Source organism: Phocoena sinus, chromosome 8 (assembly GCF_008692025.1).
Source record: "Phocoena sinus isolate mPhoSin1 chromosome 8, mPhoSin1.pri, whole genome shotgun sequence".
NCBI classification, from domain to species: domain Eukaryota; kingdom Metazoa; phylum Chordata; class Mammalia; order Artiodactyla; family Phocoenidae; genus Phocoena; species Phocoena sinus.
Window position 1 is genome coordinate 41,664,055 of NC_045770.1, and position 21,774 is coordinate 41,685,828.

At 38.9% G+C, this 21,774-nt stretch overlaps 1 protein-coding gene across 11 annotated transcripts in view; it reads right to left on the reverse strand.

Moving 5' to 3' along the window:
• Positions 1-21,774, reverse strand: part of FAT3 (FAT atypical cadherin 3) — a 708,211-nt gene that overhangs the window by 679,775 nt on the left and 6,662 nt on the right. The window lies entirely within an intron of this gene.

The following is a 21,774-nucleotide window of genomic DNA, read 5'->3' on the forward strand; positions in this document are numbered from 1 at the left end:
GGTTCCTGACTCCCCAGGGCCTTCTAGAAGTGCCACCTGGCCCACTGGCTTCTAATGCCTTTACACATTTATGATCAACCCTCAAAGCCTTGATAATTCATCAAGTAATAATTGTTGAAAGGGGGGAGGAATAAATTAGGAGTTTGGGATTAACATATACACACTACTACATATAAAATAGATAACCAACAAGGACCTACTGTAGAGCACAGGGACCTCTACTCAATATTCTGTAATAACCTATAAGGGAAAAGCATCTGAAAAAGAATATGTGTGTGTGTGTGTGTGTGTGTGTGTGTGTATCACTGAATCACTTTGCTGTACACCTGAAACTAACACAGCATTGTAAATCAACTATATTTCAATTTTTAAAAAATGGAGTACTATACAGCCCCAGATTATCTAATCACATTTTAAAAAGTAACCAGTGAATTACTTATGTGGAACTTCCAAGTTTGTTAAAGCAAAATAGGAGGGAAGGTTTTCCCAAGTAAACTAATAGTACTTTTCAACACATCCGTTTGTTTGTTCCTAGGATCTTTCCAGATGATAGCTAATTCAAAATGGATAAAAGCAAATCAGATCTTAGCTATTAGCTCTCTTTCCCCTCAAAAACCTGGAAGTTTCATGAAAGCAGAACTTTGCCTGTCTTGTCCCCCATGTATCCCTGGCAAAGTAGGCACTCCAATTTCCTATTTCTTCAGTGAATTAATGAAAAGGTAAATTTTAACTATGAAATATAATTTGTGGGCTTTTATCCAGCAGATTCATCTTTTTAAAATTAGATTTCTACTTTGAGTAATACTAAAAGAAATAGGAATTCCTTAAGCACATCACTGGAGACGTAAGAGGTAAGGAAACCAGAGTAGAAAAAATATCTGGTTGTGGAAAATCATGAGGTCATTACACTTCAGTAACATCGTCAATTCTTTTTCATTGTTTTAACAATTAAGTATCTGCTTTTTTGTCTAAATGCTAACATTCTAGAGGTTCCTAAAAAAATTAAGATGAATAATTAGATGAATTCAATTAGTATAACCTGATATATTCTACAGGTTTTAAAGAAAAACTACGATAGCCAACATACTTGGTTTCCATTATTCATCATATGTGGAACCATCAACTCGTTAGCCTCCCTCAAGCTCAGTTTTCTCATCTATAAAGATGAAGGACAGTATTTCCCTCAGAGGCCAGAGGTAAGGAAGCTCACATGAGACTGTCTATATGGTATTTAGCACAGTACTGCCTTTCAATTAATAATGATGCTTATTTGCACTAAAGTACTTGAAATGTATTTTATTTGTTTTTCAGATTCTGGTTTCAAGGGAATTTCTCTGGATCTGTTTATTTACTAAAACTGTCTCAAGAAAGCATCACAGGCCCTGCAGACAGTGACTGATCCACAGTAAATATGGCTATCTTCTATCACCTCATTTCGTGGATATGACTCTCTGTAGCAACATGGTGAGACGTCATTTTACTAAACTAGTGCAAAAGACACACTTCTGCCTGTAAATTCTGTTTGCAAACTCTGTGAAGAAAAGACAGCTATTCCCAGAACATTTCCCGTCCTCCTTCTGCTTCCTCCTCACAGAGAAAAATAGAAGCAATGGCTCTGAACCACCAAAGGGAAGACGGGTTCACAGCCTCCCTTCTCGAGCCTCAATTGTTTTGCTCTTTCAAAGCACCATCCCTTTAGAATAAGCCACTTCTCACACGTGAGGGCTTAGAAGCCTGGAGTGCTTCAGAAGTCAGCTCTATTAATTACAGACAAACTCAATGGCAGTTTTTGCTTTCTTTTTCCCTTTTGATGTATTAAACTGGCTGTCAGAAATTAAATTAATGCAGAAAGGAATGGCTGAATATCTCCAAATTAAATCAGCTGTTAAAGAATGCCTGGAATATGATTTTTTTTGTTGCTAATGCTAGACTACAAACCTACAAAGTAGACTCCCTTGTTATTTAAGAGGACAACAGACATTAATATTATACAACTGCATAGGCCTTTCCATAAAAGTCCCACGTGACTGGTTTATATTATAAGAAAAAACGCATAGATGCCAAAAATAGGAAACTGTCCCTTCAGTGTTAACATACCAGTTTGTATCAGTAAATAAGAAAAAAAAAGATGAGTATTTTAGGATTCATCTCTAAAATAAGAATTTTAAATGTCATATAACTGCTTTATATTAAATCAAAAACACTCAGGTACTAAAAATATGAAAAAAATTCTTACAGAGTTTAAATAACAGTTTGTATCCAGAAACAGTAAGAAGTGGATGTTTTAGGATTCATCCATAAAACAGGAATTTAAAATGACCATAGTGGAGAGAACAATGACCTTTTTTTCATGAAAAGGATAATAACAAAGTTCAATTCCTAAGATTTATAAATTTGAAAAACTTTTAGAAGCAGAAGAGATCATAGGTATCCAGTCTTTTATTATGCTACTGCAGGCACATAAAATGTAGCCCTCCATGACAGACGAAAATCTATTCTATCCTGTACCAGGATTATGGATTTGCAATCAGGTAGGAATATCTGTTGTTATTTGCAAAGGTGGCATTTCATTACATAATTAATACTGAATTTACTTATTTATTTATTTACTGAATAATACTTTTAATATTTTAAAATAATAATTTATTCACTGAATAATACTTTTCTTGATTGTGAAGTCTCTCCAGCTCTCTCCAATCCTTCCATGTGTGTAAGGTGAGAGTTTCCATTAAACCCAAGAGGGCTGGCTGTTAGCACTCCAGGTTTTTATAAGGTGTTTCCACTGCTTTTAAATCTGTTTCATCATAATGACACTGTCTTTTGATATCACTCTTGCATATGAAACTGAAGGAGGGAAGATGAAGTTCTTCGTTACTGTGATTCGAGTATCAATCTTTTCCAGTAGTCTCAGTCTACACACACAAAAGCCAAGAAGCCTATTAAAAGAATGTGATTTATGAACTTGTAAAACCCAAGAAGTCAATCAATATGTAATGAAGTAAAGAGAAAGAGAAAGAAAAGCAGGCAGGTGTGACAGAACGCTCGGTCGATGGCAATTACTGGCATGTCTGGATTGAAAGCATTCAGTTCGCTTACAAAGACCTCCAATTCTGATAAACACTGATTGATGAGTGAGAGACACATCTCGGATTACACGTGCCTCTGCGTTTTCACTTCTCCTCCAAGTCACAGGTGGTGGCCCTGTACTTACAAACACATGCTGCCTTGTTACAGTCTCCCATTCCCCCTTCTGATCAATCATTTTCATCTCAGTTATTCCCTGCAAGTTCATTTGAGTTTGTTTCCAGAATGACGTAGTTGTCAAAACGTTCCCATATTTTGTGAGCTAAACGCAGGTACTTCAAATTGATACAGCCACTGTAGAGAACAGTATGGAGGTTCCTCAAAAAACTACAAATAGAACTACCATATGACCCAGCAATCCCACTACTGGGCATATACCCTGAGAAAACCATGATTCAAAAAGAGTCATGTACCAAAATGTTCACTGCAGCTCTATTTACAATAGCCCGGGGATGGAAACAACCTAAGTGTCCATCATCGGATGAATGGATCAAGAAGATGTGGCACATATATACAATGGAATATTACTCAGCCATAAAAAGAAACGAAATTGAGCTATTTGTAATGAGGTGGATAGACCTAGAGTCTGTCATACAGAGTGAAGTAAGTCAGAAGGAGAGAGACAAATACCATATGCTAACACATATATATGGAATTTAAGGGGAAAAAAATGTCATGAAGAACCCAGGGGTAAGACAGGAATAAAGATACAGACCTACTAGAGAATGGACTTGAGGATATGGGGAGGGTGAAGGGTAGGCTGTGACAGGGTGCGAGAGAGTTATGGACATATATACACTATCAAACGTAAGGTAGATAGCTAGTGGGAAGCAGCTGCATAGCACAGGGAGTCAGCTCGGTGCTTTGTGATCGCCTGGAGGGGTGGGATAGGGAGGGTGGGAGGGAGGGAGACGCAAGAGGGAAAAGATATGGGAACAGATATGGGAACAGATGTGTATATATAACTGATTCATTTTGTTATAAAGCAGAAACTAACACACCATTGTAAAGCAATTATACTCCAATAAAGATGTTAAAAATAAATAAATAAATGCAGGTACTTTAGCTTACTTCTTTTTTTTTTTTTTTTTTTTTTTTTTTTTTTTTTTTTTTTTGCGTTATGCGGGCCTCTCACTGTTGTGGCCTCTCCCGCTGCGGAGCACAGGCTCCGCACGCCAGGCTCAGCGGCCATGGCTCACGGGCCCAGCCGCTCCACGGCATGTGGGATCTTCCCGAAGCAGGGCACGAACCCGAGTCCCCTGCATCGGCAGGCAGACTCTCAACCACTGCGCCACCAGGGAAGCCCTAGCTTACTTTTAAATCACAAATAAGCCTTCTAAAATGCCTATCACACCTTCAAATTCAGTCTGAAAATGCTAAAGGGCTTAAATCTAGATGACCAATTAGTGATGGAGCACAGAATTCGGATTTTAGAATATTCGAGTCTAGCCCCTCACTAGGTCCATAATTAGTTCCATGTTCCTGGACAATTTATTAGCCCTCTCAGAACCTCGGTCCGTCTGTAAAGAAAGAAGATTAAATCAGATTCACTCTAAAGTTTCTTCCAGCCCCTAAGACTCCATGGTTTTGACATCTTTTCAGGATCACTAATGGAGCTATGGTGTTACAATTTATTCTATCTCTTAGGAATTGTCTATCTAGTACAGGTTATTTATTCAAACACCAAACTCTATACCTCACTAAAATGTATGTGGAAATGTCATTGTCATGTAGTCAGTTTTGAGATTGGATGTTGGTCTGCCAAAGTACAATCACCACCAGTCGTTCTTCTTTCTCTTTTTTCCAATATATATTATTTCCCCCAATGACAACAGACATAAAGTTGGGATAGAGTTTTTGAAAGAAAATTTTATATTTATGTTTCATGTTTCAGTTCTGAAAATACTGATGGACGTCAAGTGCAGGGTAAAATTTTCTGCACAGATTTAGTCAAAGGGAAAACTTTTATACGTTCCAGCAAAACAGATAGGGTATTCATAACATCTGACAGCTATTCTAATAATCATTCCCCAACATTCATTTACCTTTCATATTCATAACTTTCCTTTGGAAATTCCAAACTGGAGGGAAAATACGTAAAGGGTAATGCCATCTGTATGAGATATGAAATCTAGTGTGAGATGTTATGATTCAAATATTAAAAAATGATACACTCTTTCAATTCATTTTCTCAGATTTTTCAACTGATACATGAGAGCATGAGATATAAATCAAGCCATTCCTGTTAAAAAAAGAGCATCAAAAATAAAGACAAATTCAAAACATAGTCCTCTTTTCTGTAGGTGAAAGAAAATGATTGTATAGAAAAAGAAAGAGAGGAAAAAGGAAGGATTGGGGAAATGGGGAGATACTCCTTTTGAAGCATTAATCCTCTGTGGTGACACCATTTAACCATTTCTTTTAAGCCCTTCTTAAATGTTCATTTAAAGGTTATTTTTCTTAGTTCATTAAAGTTATCATACATGAGCTTGCATCTTTTAGTAGAAGGGATCCAGTTCCTTTTTAGAAGGTAATTTGCAACCAAAAGCTGGAAAATAAAAGACATGTGAGCCCAAATATTTTACAACAGACAGACTTCCTCAAAGAAGTCAGCAACAATACAGACTCGAAGGTACCAGCAAATGTTCAATGATGCCCAACAACTAGTAAGGCTTGGTGGGGAGAAAAACTTGCTCTCTCTTTTATAGAGGGAATTGGAAAATAGCTTCCTTCTGATTTGCAAGGAACAGTCACAGAAGTTCAAGTTACCAACAGAGACGTACCCTACTTGTCTATAATCTTTCTTCATGTTTCTGTCAGGGGAGAAAAATGAGGAAAGAAAGAGGGAAAATGTGTGGTGAGTTGCTTCAATGGTCACAGAAGAGATACGTCATGCCAGGCAATGGCAGAAGCAGACCAAAAGAACAAGAACTGGGGAGCCCCACAAAAAGCAAAGCACGACAGTTTCAAGGCTCCTTCAGGTAGAAGAAGAGGCAGGTCCCCTGCTGTGCCAAGAGCTTCCTCCTCTCCTGCCATGACTTAAGTAACTTCAAGATCTACCTTGCTAACCTACCCAACCTACCCCCCTCAATTCCTGAACACACACCCTCAACTCGACTTCAGAGCCTAATTCTGCAGCCACAGCCCAGGCCCTTGGAATTGCCACGTCTCTGAAATCACTAAGAAATCCCAACATCTCTAATAATTTCCAATCCTCCTCAACCTCCTTACATCTTCCTCTAAACCTGCTCTTCTTCATCTTTACCAAGACTTCAACCTATGACACGGGTAACACTCTTGGTTTCCTTTGCTTCTCCACTTCGTTCTCCTTCATACTCCCATTCACAGGCATCTCCAATTCTATCGCCTTGTGTCTTTCTGACCAACGCCTCTTGACAACCTGCAATTCTGAATAACCCTCCATCTGTCACATGTTCTACATTTTTCCAGGCAGCTACAGACTTACAGGGAAGTTCCATATATCAGGGTGACATAGGGACACTCATAAATGAGCTTAAACTCCAGCAGAGTCCTCAGTGCTACCTGGTATGCATAGTACTTACCTTTGGTATACTCTCTGCCTCACTGCCTACTCCAAACCATCACCGCTTTCCTTAAAATCCCTACTTTTCCCACAGTCTCTTCACTCTAGCCTAGCTTCCAACCTTTCCAAGAAACAAAGGCTATGGGTTGGGAAGCCTCTTACCTTCCTTCCTCGAAATGGAATGATGCGCACCCGCTCTTGTCTTACAGAAGTATTATCCTTCTCCGGACCAAGGGCAATTTCTGCAGGCTCTCTTAATCCCCCTTCCCGCCCTGTTTCTTTTGAGAACTTTCCCCCATTAATGATGTCTTCTCTCTTGTATTTTCTTCTGCTCCCTATTCACGACCCGCTGAACAACCTGTGGGGAACCATCTTCTTAGGAGACCATGTGTTTGCAGCCCAGGCTCCTGCTTCTACTGGCCCTTTCCTCTCTGCCTATAAACGTACTTGTTTTCCTCTTATCCTCATAAGAACCTTCTCGGACCCAATTTTCTCCTTAAGCGTTAGCCTTGAACCCCTCCTTTTTTTCACTGCCAAATTTCCTGAAAGAGAATTCAAAATCTGCTGCCTCCACCTCTTCCTTCACTTCAGCCCACTGCCCTCTGGCAGGCATCCCTCCCCACCACTGTATTCAAACGACTCAGTCAACAGTGGTCATTACATCCTAACTGCCAAATCTAATGGCCTCTTTCAGCTTTCATCCCCTCCCACATCCTTAATTGCTCTGAGACAATAGATGAGGATGATTGCTCGGCTTTGGGGATACTCCCCTGGGTCTTCTACCATGGCTCAGATCACTCTTCCTCTGTTTCCTTTTCTTCTGCCCAATTTTTAAACCTGGATGTCTTCAACGGTCACCTTTTTTTTTCACCCTAGAGCAGGGCCTGCAAACTGAAGCTGACCCAGGAGCCCAATCAGGCCAGTATCCTCGTTTTGTAAATAAAGTTTGATTATTTACATACTACCTGTGGCTGCTTTCAAGCTGCAAAGGCAGAGTTGAGTAATCATGATACAGACAGTACAGCCTACAAAGCCTAAAATATTTACTATCTGGTCTTTTACAAAAAAGGTTTGCAGATCCATCTCTAGAGAGTCTACACTGTAGCTCCCAAAGCTTGGTCCCGGAAGAGCAACACTGATATAAACTGGAAACCTGTAGGATAAGCAGTCCTTGAACCCCACCTCAAGCTTACAAAAATCATAAATTATGGAGTGAGGCGCAGGAATCTATGTGTTACAAACCCTCCCAGTGATTCTGACGTTCACTGCAGTTTAAGAACCTTAGGTCAACACAGTGACCCTGGACAATCTCCAGGGCTTCAAGTACCACCCGTGCACGTGATAGAGACTCTTGAATCAAGCTCTGCTATGCTCTAAGTTAGTATTTTCAACCAACTCCTGGATATTTCCCCTTGGAGGCTCATTCAGTCATTCAACAAACCCTTTCTCAATACCCTGTATAGGATGAGCTGTGATCTGTGCAGGAGTTGGGTGGACAGACAAAAATACGTCTCATGCAATATTGGAGATATGCTAAAGAACTGTTGGTTGTTCAAATTCAAATTTAACTTGAGATCTGTATTTTTATGTACTCTACCTAGCAATCCTATGCGGGAGATATAAAGTGAATATAAAAGAGCTTTTACTCAGGAGTAGTGAGTGCGGAGTTCAATCAGGGAGCCGATGAAATAAACACAGTACAAAACAATACAATTACTTCAAAATCTCACATTTCAAAAATCTCCTCCCCTCTTCCTACGTTAGTTAACAGCTGCAAGGTCTTTTGGGGCTATGCTACTTCAAAGACCTCTTCTAAATACCCCCAAAAGAGATTCTGACCCTAGAGTTGAGGGAAAAGTTGTAAGGCAGAGAGGAACATTCTAATCAAGTGTGTGTATTAGAAAAGGGTTGCCATATGAATCACAATGGAATGATAAGAAAGGCATTACATTTATTTGGGTGCTCATTTCTTTAAACTCTGACCTTAATCCATTGTTATATACAATGCACAGTAACAGTTGATATTTACTATTTTAAGGCATTTTAATAAAGATTGGATCCATAGTTTAAAAAATCATGCCCAGTGAAAAGTTCATGATTTGGAATCTGGATCTAAAATTCAAGTCCTTGGCTTATGGTTCAGACCACAAACCAAAGCCTTGTGGCTCAACTGGTAGCATTTTACCCTATTAGCAGGCCAAGGACCCAGGAAGACCTCTTTAACGTTGGGTTTGCAAACACTGATGACAACAGTGATGTAGAGCAGTCTATCAACCAGCATCTTTTGCAATAAGAAAGTCGATTTCTAAAACAATGTATTGGGTAGGATGCAAAATGTTTGACCTACTAATTTTCAATTTTCTGACAGTTTTCTACTGAGAAAAAAAAGACAATTTCCTAAAACAGAGAACAAGGTAATTTTTTTAAAAAATCAGGGCTTCCAGCAAAGAACATTTCCATCTAACTCTGAGCAAACTCATTTTTAAAACTTTCCTCAAAAGCCCCAGAAGAAAACTTACCACTGTGATAATTCACCCACGCTTGAAAGCATTCCACTGAATCATCTGTGTTATTGGAAACAATGACAGCAGAGACAAACAATATTCAGACTTTATCTCATTTTAGCTTCTACATTCTCTAACTCTGTCTCCTCTTTTCATTTTAATCAATATTGGTTGATTTCAATTCAACAGGTCACACACTCAACATCTGGTTTAGGTGGAAAACTGAAGACCATAATGAAGGGGCAGCTGCCTGCCAGGGCCCAAGGTAATCTGCAAACCAGATATAATTATTCCCGGATTTTAATATTTCTAACATCGCTTTGGTAAATTCAAATTTACAACTCATAAATTATATTTGTCTCTTTACAAAAGAATAACTTGGAGGGCTTCTTTACATGAAAAGATTTCACAACAATTAAAAAAAAAACCTCTGAAAATGACATATTCTGTTTCCTGGAATGCACCTACTAAATAAGATTTCCTTCTAATTGTTGATTGAATAAAGAAGAATTGCCAGGATAGATTAGGAGCATCAAGTTGAGAGATTTGACTCTTCAAGTGTTAGTTATTGGGTAACTGGCCACCCTCGGTTCCTGTATCAGGATGCTCCAGCATTGAACAGGGAGTCCTGCTTTCAGAGGTGTCCATAAGAGACAGATCAGAAATCAATTCCCAGGTGAGTTCAGAGAAAACACTTCTCTGCCCAAACTAGCAGAGCACAGCCACTGCAGCAGTACCACGTCTTATTCCTTGATGGTTACTGTAGGCCTTATCTCACCCCCATACCTTAAATTCCTCGAAGTCAAGAACAGTGTCAAATTTACCCCCTGGCCCTCCCAGCACCCAGCAAAATGCAAAGTATAACAGGGTCGCCATGAATGTTTATGATCCAATAAAGACGAGAACAGGAGGTGGGAAACCACAGAGAAGCGCGATTCTAAGCTTTCACTCTAATGTTGCACTTAACTGGCCCTTGAAGTGTTGTTCCAATCTTAACTACTAGTCGTTTTCTACTGCCCTTGATCAAAATCATGAAGGCGTAATGCCGCTCTCAGCAGAATTCAAGATAACCTGTCATTATCAGATGTCTGAGCAGTCCTTCACACCAGTAGGCAGTCAGATATGACACTCTGAAAGGTACTGGTTTATAAGAGGCCAAAGAAGCTTTTAAAAATTTTTTTTGGATTTGATTAAATACTTTAATCCAGAGATGCCTATTTAATCCATGAAAAGGGTCAAATCCTCATTCTGTAATTCTCCATGTGAAACACAGAGTTGTTCAAATCACCCCTCTCATCAATGTCAACATTTTAATTCTTAATGTGTAGGGGACCGTGGTGTAAGATGAATGTTCTTCTCCAGAGTGCCTAAGCCTTCTTACACCAAGTACAAGGCATGCTTTCTTTGTGTTAGCAGTTATTTTACCCAAGTTCTCAGACTAACTCAGTGTTTACACAGCTCTGTATCTGCTTGTGTGTAAAGAAAATCTACTACACTGAAATAATCACTAAGAGAATAATTACATAATGAGTCAGCCATTTAAAATATGGCCAGTTGCTCAAACTGCAAAATGCTCATTCAAAACTGGAATTATAAGACAAGTGGATCCTACTTTTACAATCATACTGTAAACGAATCATACTAGCAAATCAAAAACACCCTTTAACCAAGCAAATGGAACACCAGCAATAATCTGTACTCATTAAAGGTAGTTGGTTCTTACTGAATTAAAACCAGATTCCACCACTTACAGTAACTACTTACTATTAACACACCTGCTAAATCAGATGAAATCAAGTTTAAACTGTGGACACTTAATTTTAAAGGAAGTATTACGTGAACATTTACCAGCCCAGACACACATTTTTCTATGGAATATTTGTAAGAACTTGTCACAGATGCAAGTGAATAAAACATCTATCTAAATGTATAGTATTTAGCAATGATAAAAACACTTGAGACAGCAAAGGAAACATCACAAATGAGCTTTCCCAATACTGTCTTGGCATACAAACAAATGTATCTTGCAAATAGGAGTACTGGGTTTCCTGAGGTACCCACAGTCTGAGAAGCACAGAGCAGAGAAGCAAGAAGTCCCTAAAAGGCAAACATCCACTAAAGAAGGAGCTGTTGAACTCAGCAGTCTCAAATAGCAGGTTCAAAGCCAACAAAGAGTTAAACACCTAGGCCACCTCAGTAATGAATGCTTAGTAAGTTGGGCCAACGAATATCAAGTAGATACCGGGGCTAGAGCAACTGCTAAAGGGATGACCTCCTTGAATCTCATTTGCATAGCAATGAGATGTCACAAAGGCATTAAGTCTGCAACCGCAATGCTGTTTCTAATCCATGCTTTATTTTGTTGTGACATTTAGCAAAGTGCTTTTTAAAGTAAAACAGAAAAGATTCCAGCAGTGCAAGGCTGGGTGTGGGGGGAACATGTATGGATTATAAAACAGACTGGAAAACAGCTATGCAAAGAGCAACTGAGCAAAACCAGCTGAAAAGAACACTAAAGTAAGAACTTTCAAGGATATTTCCAGAGTGAGGCCAGGTAAGTAAGTTGCTGGCTTTTGTCAACTGATATATGTTACTTGGGCCAAGAATAATGCATGTCTATTCACAACAGACAAAACAATATGTCAATAAACTGAGCCAAACTCTCTCCAAGTGTATCTGTTAACAGCCTTATGAGGCTGTTGCCTGTAATGATGCAAAAACCTTCAATTACAGTTTAGGGGTTTTTTTGTTTTGTTTTGTCTTTGTTTTAAAGAATTGTGCTTGCAAGTATTATTATCATTAACTACTACCAAGGGAGATTGAGGGCTTTTTGCTCTACTATTGAGGAACGCAACTTCTTTTTAATACACTGGATTAAATTACACAAACAGCCAAGGCTGCAAAAGAACAACGGAAAAAAAAAGCATTGAAGTCAAGCTTTTGTGTGAAAGCAGTTACAAACTGAAAAGGCATTCAACAAAATCTTGAATATTCAAGCTCTACCTATACTAAAAAAAAAAAAAAATACTTCCAAACTTCAAATGTCACAAGTTCATTTCTCTCTCAGAATCTTATGCATCAAATTCAAACCCAGTCACAGTGCAATTAAAGGAAAACAAAACAAAAAAAATCTCCTGCATGATGCCTTAAACATGCAACTTACCCAGTTACAGTTGTTTCACTGCAGTAATTACCAAAGAACATAAAGAGTTGTACTCATTTCTGTCATAAACACAGGCAAAATGAGAGTGAAGTTTTAGCTGCCTGTTACTAAAATTCCTGAACCACATTTCCAAAGGCATAAAAAATAACTCTCTCACTTTGTGATTTTGACAGAACCTCAAGTTATTCACCAGACCATATGAATCTACTTTGGGCAATGAAATTAATATTTCAGTAAGTCTTCGTCCAATAAACAGGAAGTCTTTTAGTAATGACCTTGGACCGGATAATAAGAAAGGCAAGAAGGGGCGGGGGGGGGGGGGGTCCAAAGCCAGAGGGAAATTGTGATTCAAAGAGTTTTATGCAAATAAAGCCCCTAATCAAGCTAATGCATTTATCTCCATTTTTCTCTTCCATCTTTTTATTTACATTCAGCTGAGATATCAAAATCAGAAAACAGCAGATTTCCCACTTCTTGATCCAACCTGTCCTGTGCAAGCACAGTCATGGATAACTGTAGGACAGTCACTTGGAACCTAACAGCCCAACTCCCAGGAGTAAGATGAACTCACACCAGCCCAACAATTCTGAAGTTAGTTCCAGCAAGGTTGCAACAACCCACATTTATGGGCATTGGTTAACTTTTCCACTTCTTTTTATGTTGTTATGTTATACCGGAAGGGAAAAGTAATTTCCAAGAGGGAACATCTGTACTCTTCCCATGACCCTCTGGAGGGGCTCAGTTTGCTTCCTGCTGACCTGGGTTGCATACTCAAGTTTTAGAAAATCAAACCAGATTTGCCATGCACTGGCAGGTGTTTTAAGGGATACTGCAATCTGGAGAAGGATGCCTCTGCAGGATTACTAGAGGGTCGCTATAACTATGAGTGAGGCTGCCGACAGGCCAGGAACTGAGAACTTCACCAAGGAGAAAAACAACTGGTAGCCCAGCAGAGGGATAAAGAGCACAGGTTGTAAAGTTAGATAAAGCGGAATTTGAATCCTGACTCTGACACCTCCGAAAGTATGTCACCTCGGGCAAGTCACTTGTCAAGTGTGCCTCAAGTTCTTCATCTGTAGAGAAAATAACAGTACCTGTCTCATAGAGTTGTTGGTGGATAAATGAGATAATATGTGTAAATCTCTCATCCATGTTAGTTGTTGTAAAAAAATGTAAAAGTGAATGACAAATTATAAATGGTAAAGTTCTAAACAAATGCAAGTTTTTGATATTGTCAGGAATTACTTTCTAATAGTCATCTACCAATAAGTGACTGCTGACCAGCAGAAGTTTGGGAATATTCTGTTTTTCAAGGATTCTTAATCCACATTCTTTTCTCAAGTATCTCCTTTAAGTTTTATCATCCATACAGTAAAACTAGGATAAAACGCCATTTATGACTAACCAGTTAATCATATGCACAGTAATTGTTATTGGCGTCATTATTTTTCAAATAATACAGCGAAGTATGTTTCTGTGCGTACTTCTCAAACTTGGATTAACAGCAGTTACATCAGGGTACTTAAAGCTCCTGATAAACAAGACGAAATCATGGGGAGTTTTGGCACCTTCCTCATCTCTAATAGCCCCATGCCGCTGCAAATAAGCATCCAATCTAAGTAAAAAACTACACCTGAAATGGGAACAGAATTTCAAGACAGGTTCCCCAGTCCCTCTTCCAACCAAATTGCCACCTCTGATTCTCTCTTCATGGAATTCCCAGAAAAGTCCCAGAGGATACACTTGGAGCAACTTTACGTGGGTCCATTGTAATGAAAGACTTGGGGCAGAAAAATTAAGCACTTTGATAATCAAGTAACTTAAAATATTATTTCACATTCAACCAAACACATTATGGAACAGACTGTAAAATTCCCATAAGTGTTTGTAGAAAAATACTCAGCCTTCGAAGAAATCTGACTGATGCTATGGCCTATCTTTGGGCTTCGCCACCAAGCTCTGACAGTATGAGACCAACCTCCTCTTCCGGTATGGGGATTTGTGTGGCTACATTTGAGAAGCCCTGGTTGTCGACAAGAGCTGTAAGTTCAAATCCCTATCCTTCCAACTAAGGTCTGTGACCTTGGTTCAATTCCTAACCATTATTTGTCACCTATGAAATGATAATGCTAACAAACCACCTCCCAGAACACAGTTGATGCTGAAACAAAAGCATATATGCAAAGAGCCTGATGTAGTAAATGCTCAATAAACCTTAGCCATTTTCTTCTTCCATCCCCTATTCCCCTTTTCCTCTTTGTTATTCAGGATCTCAGATCTTAACGATGCTTGGAACTCCACCAAACATCATCCATAACTTCTCTCAGAAATGCTAAACCCTTCCAGCATCCAAACCTATACAACGTCCCATTCATTCATCCATCCAGCAGATATTCATTGTGCATCTATTTTGTGGCAGACACTGCCTATGAGTGAAAGGGCTAGGAGGCAAGAAAGGGTGTGCAAATATATTACTCAGGTCATCATTTCAGAGATGAAGTGTTTTCCGTGACATCAAATGACTACGAAGCCTTCTCAGTTGGGGGAAGGAGGGAAGCAAGGACAAAACATGCTGAAATTCCAGGTAATTCCAGTGAAGTTTAATGTTCTCTCCAGCGTTCACTAGGATACTGGGGTCCCAATCCAGTTCTCATCAGGGATATTAATAATAACCAAAAGCTATCAGTAGGGCCAAGAAAAAGAAATGAAAAACCCCCAGACCCAAACAAAGAAGAAGGCTTCCTGCAGCAAAGAGCTACCAAGAAGAAACTGCTGGAACTTGGTCACCTGTGCTTCACCTACACAGCCTGTCCATTTACTGCTGATGGCAGCAGTAACAGCCACCACACCATTCAGACTCAGTGCTCACAGACTGCTCCAGCCTGCCCAGAAATCTGCATGGAAGCAAAGGACCAAAATGCCTTTTCATCTAAAGAACTGTGAATTAACTCTCTGCCTTTTTAATTACTCTCAATTACTTTCCCACTATTTATAAAGATTTTTTTTTTTTTTTTGCACAACAAAATCCAACTCTAATCAATATATGCAGTATATCCCAGCTGATTAGGGTAATTCTTACTCCACCATGATGCTGGAGTTGTGCCAGCCTTACCTAGCACACAATTAAATGTCTGCTAGTGCCTGCTGCTACCCAGCAGGCCTCATGAGTTAATAGGGAAAAAACAGGATTCACATTTGCCTCTACCAGCCCCTAAGTGCCCTCGCTCCCTCTCATCTGCTTGTAGACACGTACAAAGCGTGCCTGGAGAAATAAAGGCCTTGCACAATTCACACAAACCTAAAAGGCACCGGAGCATCAGTAAAGGATCTCTGAAGTCTAACTCATCATCTTCTCATTACAGAGAATGAAATGAAATGAAATCCTTCCAGAAATAAGTTATCGTTCTTCCCACCCCCTAATTCCAATATGCACTTGTAAGCACATTCTAAGTACAGAAAAGACATGGCTATCTACACTCACCTAAATCCAATATTATGAATTATGTTCAGTGTACCTTCAAGACAATTTTCAATAAACACAAATCACTTAATAAGAAATTAAGAGCATTACACATTTCTCATGCTCCCATGAATTCAGCATTAATGAGATTTTGTTTGTTAAGCTCACAGAACGACAAAGTGTCTAAAAGACAGAGACGGCCTTTTCCAATTTCCATTCATTCAAGAAGTAGTTATTGAACATTTTTTGTAATATGACATTCCCAAGACACACACCTGTTCACACGCCGATTTCACTGGCCTGCCCCTCAAATAATGCAGTGTAATTGAAAAAAAATAAACAAGATACTTGGAATTTTACAAGACTTGCTTTTAATTTATTCTATTACTAACTGCCAGGTAACTCAGTGCATTCATTTATACACACAAGCTTTACTACCTGCCAGACACTGTAAATTCGGCCCTTAAAGCAAGATTCTCTTGCCCACAATGGTCAGAACTGGGTAAGCAATACCCCTGGGAACCTCTGTATCTTCGTACCCACTGGAATGGTACATTGATTATAATTTAGTGTAACAAGAGTTACAGCAAAGGTGTTTACAAATAATTCAATTTTTAAATATAAATTTAAAAGGCTTCAAATTTTCTTATAATAACAACATTCTTACATATGCATTCTATGCTTTCCTGAGAAGAAAAGACTCAGTACTGAGAAGTGCTCCCCACTCCCAGTAAATCTGACCTTTGACTGTGAACTTCCATCCAACATGCATGTGTTTGTACCCTTAGGTTAATAATTCCTCTATCAGAACCTCCCAGAAAACAAAGTGATGCTACTAAAAGGTAACAAATATTTGGATGTACCCAACATGCTTTCTTGGTGTCTTCACCACACTGGCTGAGAACTTATTGGAAAGATCCACAGCTTTGACAGACCAGCCAATCAAGAACCTGGGTGTACATGCCTCGAGGGTCTTTTGTTCAACTAGAAAACGAGGACCTCGAATATGCTACAGTCGTCTTTCAGTATCCATGGAGGATTGGTTCCAGGGTCCCCCTTGGGAACCAAAATCCACAGATGCTCAAATCCCTTATATAAAATGGCATAGTATTTGCATATCACCTACCCACCATCCTCCCAAATACTTTAAATCATCTCTAGATTACTTATAATACCTAATATAATGTAAATGCTATGTAAATAATTATAAATTCAATGTAAATGCCACATAAATAGTTGCTAGCGTGGCAAAATCAAATTTTGCTTTTTGAAACCACTTGGAAATTTTTTTTTAATATTTTCGATCTGTGGTTGGTTGAATCCACAGACACAAAACCCGTGGATATAGAGGGCCAATTGTATATCCCACCAGTACCAGTATCATAAGAAGTCCTAATATCTCAGGGATATTTTTCAATGTTTGGTCTTAGATGTTCCACTGTGAAAGTCAATAATATACTATTCAATTAAACATCAACAAATATGGTCATTCAGTTTTAAATATTAAACACTGGTAAGATCCAGCAGTAATAAGAATGGGGGAATCAAAGATTTATGTTATTTCACTGAGCCCAGGGAATGATGGTCTATAGGAAGGAAGAGACACCAACAAAGGTAAGTTCATTACAAGATGGAATTAGGTTCCATGATAGTAACACAAACTGTAGTGGGCAACCGCATGTAGAAATATCAGCAAACAAAGGATGTTGCAGCTATCAGCCACTACAGCTGCCCCCAAAGGTGAGCCTTGAGGGAACTCAGGATGGCCATCAGGCCATCAGACACTGCAGTCACGCCCCATGGTGCACCCTGAGAAAACGCAGGATGAGAAGCACAGGACACTGGCCCCAGATAGCTGAGGTGCATATCAAAGGAATGATTTCAGTGAGCCCAGACTCTTGCATCTTCACCTTCGTAGAAAAGCGCTAATTTCCTTCACTTGAGATGTCTGGTTTTCTTTTATTAAGAGTAATCTTGTGACGTTCCTACTACCTGGTCTTTGTTGCAAAAACTCCTATATATCCTGGCACTTCCTTTGCCTCTTCAGAGCAGTCCCTCAGAACTATCTAAGATGCTGTGTCCTGGGCTTAAGTCCTCACTTTTGTCCACCAAATAAAACAACTCTCAACTTTTAGGTGGTGCACTTCTTTCAGTCGACATCACAAAGGAGCGGATATCAACAGAGGTGTACTTCTGGGTTGCACTGGGCTGGCCCTACTGCCCAGAAATTCTCAAGCTTTATAACATTTCCTCAGTCTCCACAAATGACACGGACATTCCCACCCTCTCTAACTCCAGGCGTGTCTTCCCCATTTAGCTTCCCCTCTGATGCTTCTCTTGAAAGCAGTGCAGAGGGAGAAGGACAAACTAACTTTCAGTTCATCACATATTTAAAAGAAAATATATTTTCCATAGGTATACACTCTTGCTTCTTTTTAAGAAAGCTGATATACAAACATTGCAAGTTGAAAAACAGGTAAATTAAGGAGAAACAAAATATTCTTTACTTTATAAAAGAATGTGCCACAGGATCTGCTTAAATAGTGAGTTTTCCCTAATTGGATGCAGTTAAAATGTGATTTGCTTGGAAAAATGGAACTTACACTCACATTTAAAAACATATCTATTGTATAAGAGCAATCTAGGCTTATTCACTTTGATTATTATAATAACCACTGATGAGCTGTATTGTATGAAAGTGGCAAATGTTATAAAAATACCTGTACTTCCTTCTCTCTCTTTGGAGAGGAAGTATAATATGTTATTAATCCTACCTACTTAACAGAAATAGAGAGAGTATAAATTGAACAGACTATATGTACTGCTGAATACAACTTGGGAATAAAGTCATTAACGTAAATAATTACACATACAAAATCTGCACTTCCAAACTAAAAGAAGATTATCTAGTGATTGGATAATTCAAGGAGATCTAGGAAATTGATTTGGCAAGGTAGTATATTTTTGTCTTACATTTCCCAGTCAATTGCCTAGACAATTTCCTCCCTGTAGTCACGGGGTCTTCTGAATATAAATGGAAGGCATATTGTCCCCTTGTTAATGTAAAGTAGATGATGTCACTTCATCTCAATAAAAGGTGCCGGTGCCATCTTTCTGACTTTGGGTCCCACAGGCATTTTGTCCTTTTCTGGGTCTATCTAGGTAAACAAGAGCCAATGGACAAAGCTAACTTTTGAAGGGTCAGACACCACATTTGTTTAATATGCTGAGTGCAAAATCAGTACAAGGTAATAAGAGCACTCAATACATTTTTGCCAACAATGACACACAGATTTGAAGAACCCAGCACAGGCCCTCAGAAAGGCTAACAATGTAATGTGTACTTAGTTCTCCCAGACTGTGAATGATCTGCTATGTCTACGGGAAAGATGAAATGCCAGATTACATTAAACTGCTGCTAGTTAGAGAACATACCTATGAAGGCAAGGAATTAAGAAATCGTATAAAACTAGCTGTTCACATTAATACCAGTACAGGAGGCAGCTAAAAACTGTAATCAGGTAGTGACAAATCCTCAAGGATTAGGTGAACTGTGTTTCTCCCTCTTCCTCACTTGTTGTCAACATTCCCAAGTTATCTCTTTATTAATTACAGTATTTTTAAGGCTTTATAACCATCAGATGCAGTTCAAAAAGAAATACATCCCCCAAAAAGGATATTTTAAAAAGAAAAGAATTTCCCAATCTCCTGTTTAACTGGGAACTTTTCCATAGCCACAATCTGGAGTAAAAAGGATTGATACCACTAACTGATCAACAATAAAACTGAAAAGGACACAGAGAAATGTGGATTTCAATATCAGATAAATACAATATAGAGGGTGAAACATGCCATGAGAAAGAGACCTTCTGTCAATAAATGCAAGTCCTGGTTCACTAATTAAACCATGGAATACAGCATCTGAATATGCAGACACCAGACTTCAGCATTTCTTAATTATATTCAATTCCAGGCATATTTTTCCATTTAATTGACATTCTGAAATGCCTTTACAGTCCTATCAGATAGGTACCAAATTCTCAAGGGAGATTACTACATACTTTTGAATTCTGGTTCATCTGACTGAAATGGTTATTATGAAACCTTTTTGGAAATGTGGGAAAGATGCACATTTTCTCCCTAAATCCAGCAATGCTAAAGTTGTCTGCATTTGGCCTACTTTCGTGTGTGCATTTCTTTACTGTGAGACTCTCTACAGCCAGGCCAATCTGATGAAACCGTAGCTACACACTCCAGTCTGGCACAGGTCCACGCCACATGTATCACACAGTGCATTTCTCAACCAATCGCGGCACCAACAGCCATCATTTAGCCACCACTTAGAGCCAAACAGAGACCACACCACATGTATCACACAATGCATTTCTCAACCAATCACGGCACCAACAGCCATCATTTAGCCACCACTTAGAGCCAAACAGAATTTCAAACCAGTCTTAAAAACAGACTTCAGATGCCCAAAATATTAATCACATACTCAGATGTTTAAAAATCAGCAAAACGTCATTTGTAACAGATGCTCTAGGTTGCAAAAAAGACCAAGCTACCCCTTCTCCCAAGATATAGCCTCCTTCTGCTTTTGAAGAGAACACACACACTCACTGTTTATCTGTTAGAAAAAAAACATGATATTTATACTGTCATTAAGCACATTTGTCACTAGATTTAATCTGTATTATCTGGCATGCTTTCAGATGTTTATGAGTGTTAAGTAATGTTCAATGATATGGATATTTAGTAGCACTAATAATTTGGAGTTTATTTCAAAATGTGAAATGTAATAGCCGCTCCAGTGTGCTCACTATTTAACCTTCTCTGGTATGGTAAAGGCTATAATTTTTATCAGATTGTTGGGAATTTAATTTACTTGAAGTCCTAAAGTTACAATTAAACTTCCGGTTAACCTTTCCTATCTGTGCATCACTCAACATCTAGGCTTGTCTCTGACATCTCAAAAAAGAAAAGACAAGAAATAAAGAATAACTGAAACAGTATTTGCAACTGCTTTGCAAAGTGCAAGTTTCAGCAACTCATGCTGAACATCCAAGGTAAAAGTTCCGGCCTTTTCACCCATACACTCATTCTGAAAGCTAGCATTGCTAGGCTTACCATTTACTTGACATTTTTTTTGAATGTTAAAAAGCCAGCAACAGACCTGAATGCTGAATTCCTAAGTGACAGAACACCTCAAAGTTCTCTGTGCTAAAGCTAATTCTGAGATTACCAACTAAGCATCAGAGGAAAATGGAACTAAGAAGACGCCAATTACATCAGTATATGGGAATGAAGTTTCTTCCTAATATGTGCCAGAAGCATGCCTGCCAAACTTCATAGATCCCTTCACCTCCAACATTAAACAGTGCTGTGATTTTTTTCCTTAAGTGTACACATCTTGAGGCACAACTAGACTGTAAGCTTCTTGAAGACCTGATTCATTTTTTTGTGCAATGCATTTCTTGTAATCCCTACAAATAGAAAGAAAATTGAGCATATATTGATGGATTACATTGAATTCATTCCCCAAATTCAGAATTACATTAAAAAAAAAAAAAAGACTCCAGATAGAGCGAGAATCCAATGTGAAAAAAGGAAGGAATTTCTGTTCCTGAAGATGTTTGAAACTTTCCAAATATCATTTACCAGCTCCTAGACAGCACCATGATTACCAGCTGGAGAAGGCACCATGGCGAACTAGAGTCAAACAGGCTAAATCCACATTAGGCCACAGGAAGAACGTTAAGCACCGGCAAAACTGAGAACTAAGAAAAACACAGGAGGATGGAAGCCGGGACCTTCCTAGTCACCTCCGTCAGGGCCAGTCCAGCTTAACTTCAACACAGTAAAGAGTCCCAGGGGTTACATTCACAGCAGGAGAATGCAGAGCACGCATTTTTGATTTCCATTCAAATTCCCTGGGGTCTGGGAGCTTCGGACAGGAGTGAACTCTAACTCCCAGATGGAGGCACAGCCTTTGTAGTAGTGGTCCTTGGCCTTGGCT